We start from the raw sequence: 12319 nt of genomic DNA, 5'->3' as shown, positions 1-12319 counted from the left end.
GCAACATAACAAAATGTGAAAAAAGTGAAGGGGTCTGAATACTTTCTGAATGCACTGTATATACAGTCACGTGAAAAATTAAGTACACCCCATGTAAAGTTTTGACTTTTTCAACATATTTCACCATACAGCTATTTGATCTTCTTTTCAACAATATTGATAGATCAAGGTGATATAATATAACAAATATCATGAAACATTTACATTTTGTAGTCCATTGTATAATTTAAATAAACAAAAATGCAAATTTTGCATGTGGAAAAAGTAAGTACACCCCTACATTTATCACCACTTCAAAAACCTAAAAGTAGAATCAGGTGCACCAGCTCAGGTGCAAATGATTAGAACATCGTGAGAGAGGATCTTGGAGGAACCTGTCTTATTTAAACCTCAGAAATTTAGTTTGGTTTGCTCTTTGTTGCTGAAGTGTGCGGCGTCACCATGCTTAGATCAAAAGAGCTCCCCGAGGCCTTCAGAAAGAAGGTTATATATGCCTACGAGTCTGGGAAGGGATTTAAAAAGATCTCGAAACAATTTGAAATCAATCATTCGACTGTCCGGAAGATCATCTACAAGTGGAGAAGATTCCAAACAACTGCCATCTTGTTCAGGCCAGGCCGCCCCATCAAGTTCAGCCCGAGAGCAGACCGCAAGATGCTGAAAGAAGTCTCTAAGAACCCCAGAATGTCATCACGGGACCTACAGGTAGCTCTTGCCACTGTTGATGTCAAAGTGCACGAGTCTACCATTAGAAAGAGGCTGCACAAATTTGGTCTGCATGGGAGGTGTGCCAGGAGGAAACCTTTCCTGTCCAGAAAGAACATCAGGGCAAGACTAAAGTTTGCCAATGAACACCTCGGCAAAGACCAGCACTTCTGGAACAATGTGCTCTGGACCAATGAGTCAAAGGTAGAGCTATTTGGCCACAGTACCAGAAGACATGTTTGGCGAAAACCAGACAGCATTTGACCACAAGAACCTGATACCAACTGTAAAGCATGGTGGTGGAAATATTATGGTTTGGGGAAGCTTTGCTGCATTATGGCCTGGGCAGCTCACCATCATAAAATCCACTATGAATTCTTCATTGTACCAGAGGGTGCTTGAGGATAATGTGAGGCCATCTGTCGGAAAGTTGAAGCTCAACCGAAGGTGGACCTTGCAACATGACAATGACCCTAAACATACCAGTAAATCCACCAAGGAATGGCTGAAAAGAAAGAAATGGAGGGTTCTGGAATGGCCAGGTCAAAGCCCAGATTTAAATCCCATCGAGATGTTGTGGGGGGATTTGAAACGAGCTGTGCATGCAAGAAACCCCTCAAACATCGCATAGCTGAAAGAATTCTGCATGGAGTGGGCAAAAATTTCTCCCAGTCGATGTCAGAGACTGGTCGACAGTTATATGAAACGCCTACTTGAGGTTGTTTCTGCCAAACGGGGCAATAACACCTGTTAGAGCCAAGGGTGTACTTACTTTTTCACGTGACTGTATATGTATCACACAAACTTCAGGCCTGTGTCGAATTCAGTGGCAATGCTCTTATTATTATCTATATGTGTGTGTAGATGTAGGTGTACAATGCAAAAGTATATGATAAATCTCACCTGATGTTCTCTATTATCATGGGAGAATTCAAGTTGTTCATCACATATTGCCTTGGAGGAAATCATGGCCTTGCTCAACAACCTTTCAGGCTGCAAAGCGATCAAACCATGTTCTGTAAGAAAATGAATCCTTGAATGATTTATGAAGAATGATGTCACAAATTTGAGGGATGTAGTAGAAAGCTATCCTTTGCTACATATTGAAACTCGAGTAACTTGTATGACCCTATTGTAATATTTTTCACGAACTGGTCCTATTATTTTGGTGTAGAAATTGACAAATAAAGGTCCAAAAATGCAGTGTGCAAAATGGTAAATGGTTACGCATAAATACTAATTGTGTAATAGGAACATTAATTTGTTCACTTTTAAGTATATTACAAAGTACACTCACATCTTATAAATATCCTGGATAAATTCATCCTGATTTTATCATTTTGTCACGTTCAATGATGTAATGTAATGGCTTTTGTTTATCGTTAATATGGCCTTCCTATCGAGTGAATCACGTGGCTGGTTTTATTATCTTTGAGGTCAATATTGTGCACACACATCAGTTCTTGTAATTAAGCATCAACAAATTAAGTGAAATGGTGGGTGGATCGAGTGCAGCCACCCGGCTGCTGGTTGCATCATTTTCAGTGGGCGCGTCCAGTGATCTGGTACTCATTTTGCCGACCTCAGAAGGATGACAGGCTGAGTCAACCCCACCTGGCATTAATTCAACGGGATTCAAACTCAGGACCTTCGGATCCTAAGCCGGCCGCCCTAACCATTAGGCCAACACCGGGTGATAAATGAAATGATAGATTAAGTTATTGAAGAGTGAAAAAGGCAAGAGTAATACAAACCAAATAATACAAACCACTGTCCATTTGTTTTATACCGTTCCCATCCCCCCGCCTCCACCCTGCCCCAGCCCTCTCCCTTCCACAGATCTACTGATGTCCTTGTTCTCGACTGTTGTTGTGCTTGTGTGCTTGTGTGCTTCCCTCTCTCCCCTTCTCTTGTCTCTTGCTCCCTTTATTATTTGTTTCATATGTCTGTTTGTTTTTATTGTGATTAATGTTGTGCTTCGCTCATGTTTGTGCTCAATGTTTTGTGTTTAGCTCATACACGAGCCTCAATTTTGTATCCAAAAATAAAAATAAAATAAAAACCACATGGACACAAAATATTATATAATTACCTTTTTGAGGGGAAAGTCATTTCAACAAGATGGTACATATTTTAAGTAATTAATTGGGCACAGTGGGATCTTTTAGCCACTTTGCTTTCCATTAACTATATTCTGGATTTTATCACCACCAAGGTCAGACTTCAGGAAAAACTGCCATTCTGCTGTATTGCCAGCAGAATGATATATTTTGGAACACATCTTCCTTCATGTATGAATTTTTAGTTAGCTTCTACAAACAGTGCTTATGGACTATAAACATATGAATAATTGTCTACAATTAAATCAAATAGAAAGTATATATAAATAAATATTGATTAGTTCATAGCCGGCGAAGCCGGTGTTGTGAATAAATGCGTACGTATTATGTTGAAAAGCCAGATTTTGCTGGATCCTTTGAGAATTTCGAAGCTTTGACGCACCAAATCGCTCAATGGAGGCCGCCATCTTGCAGATGCGGAAGTATGCATAAAAAATTGCGAAAAGGTTCAATAGGAGTTTGTTTCACCCGTGTTTTTTTGATTCACAATCTTATGCACCTCTAATTTGTAATTAAAATGCTTTAAGACCAACCACGTTCCCCGGGCCCGCACGGGCCCTGGTTATCTTCAACGAAAATCGTCACCAAACATCGGAACCAATGAGATTCGAGCATTTGAAAAACTATTTCAAAAAAGCTGATTACTGCGTTTCAGAGGGTGAAAACCACGTCAAATATTCTAAAATTGACGAAGAATTATTTTTTAGAAATCTCGCGGCCGTAGGGGAGAGTTTTTCATGGCCGGAAATATCCGAAGTTGAGACGGAATTCACCGAATTAATCAAGAAGGAAATTTTATAAATTTTAATCTCATCCAGAATGCAAATGGTGTAATTTTGAACTAGGTACGGTACCTACTACACCTACCTACTACCAACTACCTAACCTACTGATGCCTTAGTGATGGGTAAAATAGTGGCAAGAGGCTTTGGCTTCGTCGGCTCATTGCGGCTTTGCAGTCGGGGACTAGTAGTCTATATCCAATGAGTACAACTGTTTGGAGGCAAACACAGTTAATACATTCGTCCTTATCTCAGACAGAGTCTGCAGATATGCCATTTGAGGTACAGGAGTGATTGGAGGGAGAATATACACCAGAGATTGACTTAACAAAGTATCACCATTAGTTTGAGGAAGGAGACTGGGTGGAGACTTCAGCCTTGAGATTTTCAAGATTTTATTTATTGGTTTGCTTCAGGATGGACACACACACTTGTTGTGAACTTTACCGTGTGACCTAAAGTTAAATTCAGTCGGGTTTGTTTTCATTGTTGAAAAAGCAAGGTGCGTGACAGCAATCATGCCTCAAATAATTCACTTTACCAGAACTGAAAAGATGGATAATGGATGGCATTCCCATATGCCACAGATGAGATGGGATAAACCGGTGCATCAGAAAAAGTCACGTTTTGTGAAAGTATTCCCAGGCATAATCAATATCAGATACTGTGGAGCTGGTATCACATTTATTTCATGAGGAAGCAGATTGCAGTCTCTGCCAGTTGGCTTGTGCAAAAAGCCATATTCTGTGCCATTGAGGTTTCTTCCTCCAAATAGCAAGAGGGGCAAAGGAGGAACATGAAATTCCAGATGGAAAGTGAGTCCTTATCAGGTCCAGGAAGGAGGACAATCAAGTTGCTGAAATCCAGGATGGAATGTTTACGGCTTGGGTCAGACTCACAGAGTCACAGAAGGCCTAGCTGCAAGGCAATGGCTGGTTGCTATATAACTTACACCCAGCAAGCTAGAACATGGTGGCAGTTGCAATCATCACAGATGAGGAACAGAGTGGGGAATAATGGTTATGAGTCGGTTCGTATGAGAGGAAATGGAGCTATATAGAGGGTCGAATCCCGCGAGTGGATGGTATACCACACAGACAAGCATTAGGTGGTTGCGGTGAAGTATATGCAGCCAGAAATATTCCAGAGCAGTAGGAAGGATTAGTGAGGACAATGGGCCATGGGAAATGGAGTACATAAATATTGACATGATTGCAAAGACGCCATAACACAAGGTGAGAGGATGCCAAAAAGGAGATTACAAATGAATTATTAAAAACAAACATAATTTGTGGACCAAATATTCTGTGGTGACGATGTTGACTATTCAGCACTTCACATTGATGATAAAAAAATTTTTTTATTTTTTTTGCAGAGACGTCAATGATGTGGCTGGAAGAAGAGTACTTTGAAAAAAATCAAAATGCTTACTGATAAATTCACATTTTATATCTTCATGCTTACAAAGGTAATAATCTCAACATTCACTAAAACTTATCTGTAATAATCTGAAGTATCAATAACATAGTGAACATTTTGTAGTTGTTTCTCATTGTTTACAACTTCCAATGTGAATATTAAAAATAATATTAATACTGGCATATTAAAACAATTCATACCTTTTTGCAGCTTTTTTAAACACAAAGACTTTCCTGAAAAGAGGTTGCCTATAAAACAAGCTTTAAGAGAGAACGGCGGTAGTTGAGGTCGTGAACTCGTGTTCTTCAGGGAAGCCACATCAAAGATACAATATAGTATGTGGCCCAATACTCGATCATGAGGACAGAGTTTGCCGTTAGGTTCCACATTTTCAAATTTCCAAGCCCCGGACATTGTCTGAAGAAATAAAATAAATACATAACGCAAAACGGAAATTATTTATCACCTTTTTGTTTAAAAGAGCAGAAACCTACACACTTGATTGATATTTAAATGATAAAAACAACATTTCAAACATCAAGCCGTTTTGAAAAACAAAAACATGCATTCTGCAAATTGGATCGGAATTGTGTAAGCAAGGAAAAAATGTTATACAGGGTGTAGTCCGGTTCACTATGTTCAGAGCTTGGCTGTCGTTCAGCTTTTTTGGAGATTTTCAAACCTATATATTTTTGGAAGCTACAGAGCCGAACCAACAAAAAAACCAATGTTTCAATTTTCTCGGAAGTATATATGGCGGCCATCTTGAATTTTGAAAAATGACCTCCCGCAAAGGCAATTTTCTCAATATTTCAGCTTCTAAACCACCCAGGGTCTTCATTTGAACGGCTAAACATACATTTTCAGGGGCGGAGAATACAATGGTACCAGTTATAATGTGGTAAATCACTTCTGGGGGCCTTTATGCCTTTGTCAAGCTATTTTCCGCTGCATTTTATGGGATTAATGTGTACAACACATAGACTTTTTTTTTTCTTTCTTTTTTTGTATACAAGATCGAGGCTCGTGAAAGAGCGAACATTAATCACACAGAGAGACAAACCGACACATAAAACATATAACATCGGGAGCGGTAGACAAGATGGGGAGAGAGGGGGAAGGACACAAACACAACATTTGAGAGCAGGGACCGAGAGACATGGAGACATCGAGAGATCTGTGGGAGGGAGAGGGCTTTGGGGGGGGAGGCATGGGAAGGGGGGGGGGGGGTGGTGGGAGAGGTATAAAACATATGGACACTGCCAGGACCTCCAGGAAAGAAGTTGGAATTTCAAACAAGGTGGATCTGGGGTGAATTAGCGGGGGCAGAAAAGATCAAGGTTTTGGATGGGGGAAGATAGGAGATGGTGGTGAACAGCTGTTTTAAAGACCTGGAGGGAGGAGTGGGATTGAAGGGAGTGTGGGAGTTTGTTCCAGAGGTGGGAGAAAAGAGGAATGAAAGAGTGAAGGTGAGCAGAGAGCCGAGATTTCGGCAGTTTAACCATCAGAGGGTTGCTGGCAGATCTTGTGCGACCTGTAGGAATATTTGGGGGACAGAGCACAGAGAGAGCTGGGGGAGCAAGGCCGGAGAGGAGTCGGTAGAAGACAGAAAGACCACCTACCTGCCTGCGGTGAGGGAGCGAAAGGCCCTCAGAGATAGCTTCATCGCGGGAGATTCCAATGATTCTGAAAGCTTTGGTTTCAACAGCATGAAGCCGAGCTAGGTGTGAGGCAGGAGCACTGGCCCATAGGGGAGAACAGTATTCCATTGAGCTGCGGATGAAAGCCTTGTATGTGGTGAGGAGCTCAGGTGTGCCTAGGAAGGACTTCGCACGACGGAGGATGCCCAGTCGGCGACTGGCTTTGGAGGCCAGCTTGGAAATGTGGTTTTCCCAAGAAAGATCATGGCAGATAGTGAGACCCAAAAGCTTGAGCGACAGAACTTCTTGGAGGGGATTGTTGAGAAAGTAGATGGGAGGGTTGTCCAGTCGATCTTTTCGGAGAGACAAAGTAAGAGTGTGAGATTTGTCAGGATTGAAAGACATGTTCCACTTGTTTGACCAGTCTGTGATTTTGTCCAGGTCTTCAGAGAGTGAGGAGGCTGCAGACTGCCGATCTGAGGGAAGAGGAATTGGAGCGGCAGAGAGTGGAGTCATCAGCAAAGAGATAGAGAGGATTTTCCAGAGAGTCGGAAAGATCATTGATGAAGACCAGAAAAAGCACAGGGCCCAGAACACTGCCTTGGGGAACTCCAACCTGAACAGGAAGGGGAGATGAGAGAAATCCATTCAGGGCCACATGTTGACTACGACCAGAGAGGAAGTCCGCAAGCCATGCATGGAGATTTCCATGGATACCATAGGAGGAGAGTTTGGTGAAGAGAGCTGGGTGCCAGACCGTATCGAAGGCACGTGATATGTCAAGGGAGACAGCTCTGATTTCCTGTTTGGCATTGAGGACCTCCATCCATTGTTGAGACAGCAGAAGCAGCATGTCCAGAGTCGAGTGACCTGGTCTGAAACCAAATGTGTCAATATATCAATATGTGTCATGTGTCAATATGTGAACTGTGTCAATACTGTGATGGTGGTGGCTGTGTTTATAGGTGGTGGTTTCATTTGCTGTATTTGCAGATTCCAGTAGGTATATATCATGAGTGAGATACCTAGCCTTTGTCAAGGGACTCATCTAACCCAGGAATCCACGAACTTGAAGCTGTGTGTGCTGTGCCAATCTGATGATGCGAAGAAAGGCTCACTTGTACAACAACCCAGAATCGACTCCTATCAAAATCTGTTGGCAACTGTTGAAGAGAGAGCCAGTTTGTTTGATGGCAACTATGTAAAAGTTCAAAATCGACTGCAAGACTGCACGAAAGAACAACTCTCCATAGAGAACGCTATATGGCACCGGACTTGCTACTCCAATGCAACTAACAAGGACCAGATACAGCGTGCCAGAGAACGCAGAACCCATGCATTATCAACAGGATCCCACACTGCAAAAAAAACGTGGACAGAAGAGTGGAAGCACCGAAATAGATGATTCTGGCCCATCTACCACTTCATCTTCACTGCCGTTCACACGGTCGTGTACAGTGCCACTGAACAAGGATCGGTGTTTCTTCTGCCAGAAGGATGATGACCAGCAGTTGTACACAGTCAGGACAGAAAACGCTGGTAAAGATCTCAGAGACGCTGTAGAGATGTCACATGATGCCTCATTCAACACGAGATTGAGCACATGTATATCACCGGGTGACGCACATGCAATTGACGTTAGGTACCACAAACTGTGTTGGACTAAACATGTGTTCCATGTTTTGCGAGACAGAAGCAGTAGAGGCGCACACAAAGAGAATATGCTAAAAAGGGCCTGTCTGATTGAACTGATCAACCTCATTGATGTGCAAACTAAGAACCAAGCTTAACTCTCAATGGATGACATCGAAACCACATATGTCAACATGCTCGGTGCAGACGGCTTGAAAAACCATTCACCTGCATTCAATATACAGTGGCTGAAAGACAGGATCCTCACTGAGATACCAAGTGTTTCGTCTGTTCTACAAAAGAACCGAAGGAAACCAGCTGTCCTCTACTCTCCAGCTGCATGTGAGGAAGACCTGGTCCATTCTGCTATCACAAGTGAGGGTGATGACATGACCAACACGAAGGCCATCTACAAAGTAGCACAGGTGATACGTAAATGCATTGCTGATTTCACCAAAGAGAAGCCCGCCAATTCCATACAAGTGTCTAGCAGCATTGACGAAGTTCCGGCTGAACTGTACACCCTGATTTGCTGGATCATGATAGGGCCTGTGGACGAGTTGGGAACCGAAAAAAGGACCAGTGTTGTCAACAGGACAGCACTCACGGTGAGCCAAAACATCATGTTTGGATTTAAGTCCAACAGACAGGTGAAGTACAAACCTAGCAGCGATTCAGCAACCTTTAGGCAACACCGTGCAACAGAAAACCCTCAAGTCCTGGGACTGGCTCGAGCTGTTCATCATGACACAAGAAACAAAAGGCTTATGAGTCTTCTCAATGCTCAGGGTTACTGTGTCTCACATACCCGCACCCTGCTACTAGAAACAGCCCTTGCCAATGCTGTCGTTGAAAACACCAGACTGTTCCAAGGTCTCTATGTGCCACCCTTCCTAAAGAAGGGCAGCTACGTGTTCTTTGCTGCAGACAACACTTACTTTGCCGAAGACATTGCTGATGGGAAAGGAACAACTCATGGTACAATCACTGCAGTGCACCAGAAAGCTGATGCTCCTGGAGAACCGATTGCACCACCTCTTACAATAGGTGATGCACAAAGCCTATTGGTCAGTTCATACCATGTAGATGTGCTGCACTGTGACAAGCCCAAACCAAAACCAGGTGAACAGAACAGAACAGTTTGTCGTCAACAAGACGGGAGTCTCAGAATCATATCAGCTGTCACAGCTTGGATGGGTTGTCGCTTCTGCTGTATCCAGGATGATAGGAGATTCCAGCACGATTCCAGGTTGGGCAGGTTACAACTCACTGTTGTCTGCAAGCCAGTCTGTCACTCAAGTTGGAGCCTTACCACTACTCCCAGATGTAGCACATGAGTGGTCGACCCTCCTGAAAGTCATAAATCAAGCAAGCCAGCTGAGGCAGTTGGCAGTTGGCAAAGATCACCCAACTGTCATTTTCTTTGACATGGCCCTCTATGAGAAAGTGGTGCAACTCATAGATGCCCGACCTGATATGAAACACACTGTTGTCCCCAGGCTAGGCGAGCTACATGTTGTCATGGTTGCTTTGAAAGCTCTTGGTACCTCAATTGAAAACTCGGGCATAGACGATGCCTGGATTGAAGCTGATGTGTACGATCCTGCCACGACGAGGCAAATCCTGAAATGTACACACTACAAACACTCTCTCCGTGCCCACATGTATTCGTATGCGGCACTTTATGAAATGGCTCTCGAGGAATTCTTCAAGGACAACGCCCAGCTTAAAGACGTTTGCTTGGAGGCAACCCAGGGCGTTGAAGCTGCCTGCTCAGAGGGAAAAAAGAGTGCAAAGGCTGAATCCGTAAAACAAGCCAACACCTCCCTACTTCAAACCTTGACTACTGCTGACTTTGTGAAGAAATTCCAAGAATGGTAGACAGAGAGATCCAAGAATGCCATCTTCAAATCAATGATGAACTACATACACCGTGTGGAGGCAGTCCTATTCTTTGTGGCAGCATCTCGAAATGCTGATCTGATCTGATGCTATAATAACAAGTGATTGCGTGTGTCAGGATATAAACCTGATCATCTCTCCTTTGAGACCATTTTAGATGTAATTATCCTAAGGGCACATATACTGGGTAGTGTATGGGATCAGGCAAGCATCGCCCAGCAGGAGATCCTGGATCCATTTCATAATGGCTTCTACCAGGACACCGATGGTCCAGCAAATCGGACATCAAGGTCATCTTCGTGATGGCCAGTGCAGAGGAGATTGTTCCTCTTCCAGATGTTCGTGGGAAATAAAATTACTTAATCTGTACAGATCTCTGTTTGTGCCCCACAAAGTGCCAGAATGATCAAGATTCTCAGAACATTAGTACAGTAATTGGCGAGAGTGATGATAAAGATGATGATGATGATGATGATGATGATTGATTGATTTTTCACAGTAAACGATTTTGCCTAATATTGTGTTCTGTTATGCAATGATATTGAAGCTGATTGTCTTTCCTTTAAGGCCATTTAGATGTAGTTATTCATAAATGTTGCCTAAGTATTATCCCAAACTTAAGCGTTCAGTTAATCAGTTACATGACCTAAATTAACATAACAATTGGCATAATAATTTGCTCTGTGGTCACGGGGAATATTGTACTTGGGTGCCTTTGGATTCATTGTCCTTAAAATGGAGGTTTGGCTGTTATAACCAGGACCCCATGTGGCTTAGAAGCTGAATATTGACAAAAATGCCTACGTGGGTGGTCATTTTTGAAAATCCAAGATGGCCGCCATACACACTTCCGAGAAAATGGAAACATTCGTTTTCTGGTTGCTTATACTCTGTAGTTTCCAAATATGTATAGGTTTGCAAATCTCCAAAAAATCTGAACGAAATTACACAACAACCTGGACTAGTGGTACAAAATGATGTGCAACGTTTCATACAGCTGTTATGATTTTATTAATGTGACGTTTTATTTGTGATATCGTTTTATTTTAGGTCACCTAAAGAACAAGGTTTAAAGTTTTTTCCAGAGAAGTTTCGACCATGTCGAACAATTTCTCTGTGCCCCAGCGGACACTCATTTTAGAGACGTTTTTGCGACAGTCACATGTTTATACACAAAGACAGTTTCGTATGGTCTATCCAAATTTATTTAGTGAGTTTGAAGTATATAGTAAATTTCTGAAATGTTTCCTTTTTGCATAGTAAAACTTGCATAAATTGAGTAATATAAGTGACTTCAATACTGGAACATTTGCGACATCTGTTAGTAACAGAACTGCAAACACCAGTAGAAAGATCTTTGTTAAACAAAATTGTTATTTGATTCAGAAGGTCATATCGGTCATGGGGTTTGGTTTTATAAACTCCGTCAATTATGAGGCTCCAGCAATACCATGAAATGCAATACCACACATTATTGTTACACAATTGTGGGGGTAAGATGATGGAATCCCATAGTACAGATAGGATTGTATAAGTATAGCATGAACCGTGGACGCATAGGAGACACCTCGATGTATATAAGTAGGGAAACTGGAGGTTAAGGTTGGTATGTGTCTCCACACGAGGGGGGGGAGGGGGGTGGGGGGGGATGAAGCTGTGTTAACTAGATAGGGATTAAGGTTAGTTTCCCTCAGTATGTGATTGCCTCCCATGGCTTTTCCCTATGTTTTACAACTACAACAAGAATGAAAAATGAATGAATGAATTATCGTTTTAAGGCCATTTTCCCCGCTAGAGCGGGGGTTAGCCTTGTGGGCCACATGACAATCATGGTTCCCTGTTTGAGGCAATGTTTTTATGGCCGGATGCCCTTCCTGACGCCAACCCTTAGTCGCCTCTTACGATGTGCAGGGATACGGTGTACCTATTCTAAACAGGGGTACACACCGGGATCATTCATCCCAGCAAGCTGGTACTCAATTTGCCGACCTCGGAAGGATGACAGGCTGAGTCAACCCCCCTGGCATTAATTCAGCGATCGACCGGGATTCAAACCCAGGATCCTAGGATCCCAAGCCGGCACCCTAACCGCTAAGCCAACACCAGGCTGAAACAACAC

The 12319-nt window shown here is 42.7% G+C and overlaps 2 long non-coding RNA genes across 2 annotated transcripts in view; one reads left to right on the top strand and one right to left on the bottom strand.

The window, feature by feature from the left end:
• Nucleotides 1–5229, top strand: part of LOC144889474 (uncharacterized) — a 60592-nt gene extending 55363 nt beyond the window's left edge. The window contains exon 3 of the long non-coding RNA XR_013621760.1: nucleotides 4983–5229. This is a non-coding gene — a long non-coding RNA (uncharacterized LOC144889474). The remainder of the gene's footprint in view (nucleotides 1–4982) is intronic.
• Nucleotides 5230–5231: 2 nt separating this feature from the next.
• LOC144889475 (uncharacterized) overlaps nucleotides 5232–12319 on the bottom strand; it is a 28936-nt gene continuing 21848 nt past the window's right edge. The window contains exon 3 of the long non-coding RNA XR_013621761.1: nucleotides 5232–5443. This is a non-coding gene — a long non-coding RNA (uncharacterized LOC144889475). The remainder of the gene's footprint in view (nucleotides 5444–12319) is intronic.

Source organism: Myxine glutinosa, chromosome 1 (genome assembly GCF_964187855.1).
Source record: "Myxine glutinosa chromosome 1, kmMyxGlut1.1, whole genome shotgun sequence".
Taxonomy (NCBI): domain Eukaryota; kingdom Metazoa; phylum Chordata; class Myxini; order Myxiniformes; family Myxinidae; genus Myxine; species Myxine glutinosa.
This window is presented reverse-complemented; position numbering and strand designations above follow the sequence as displayed.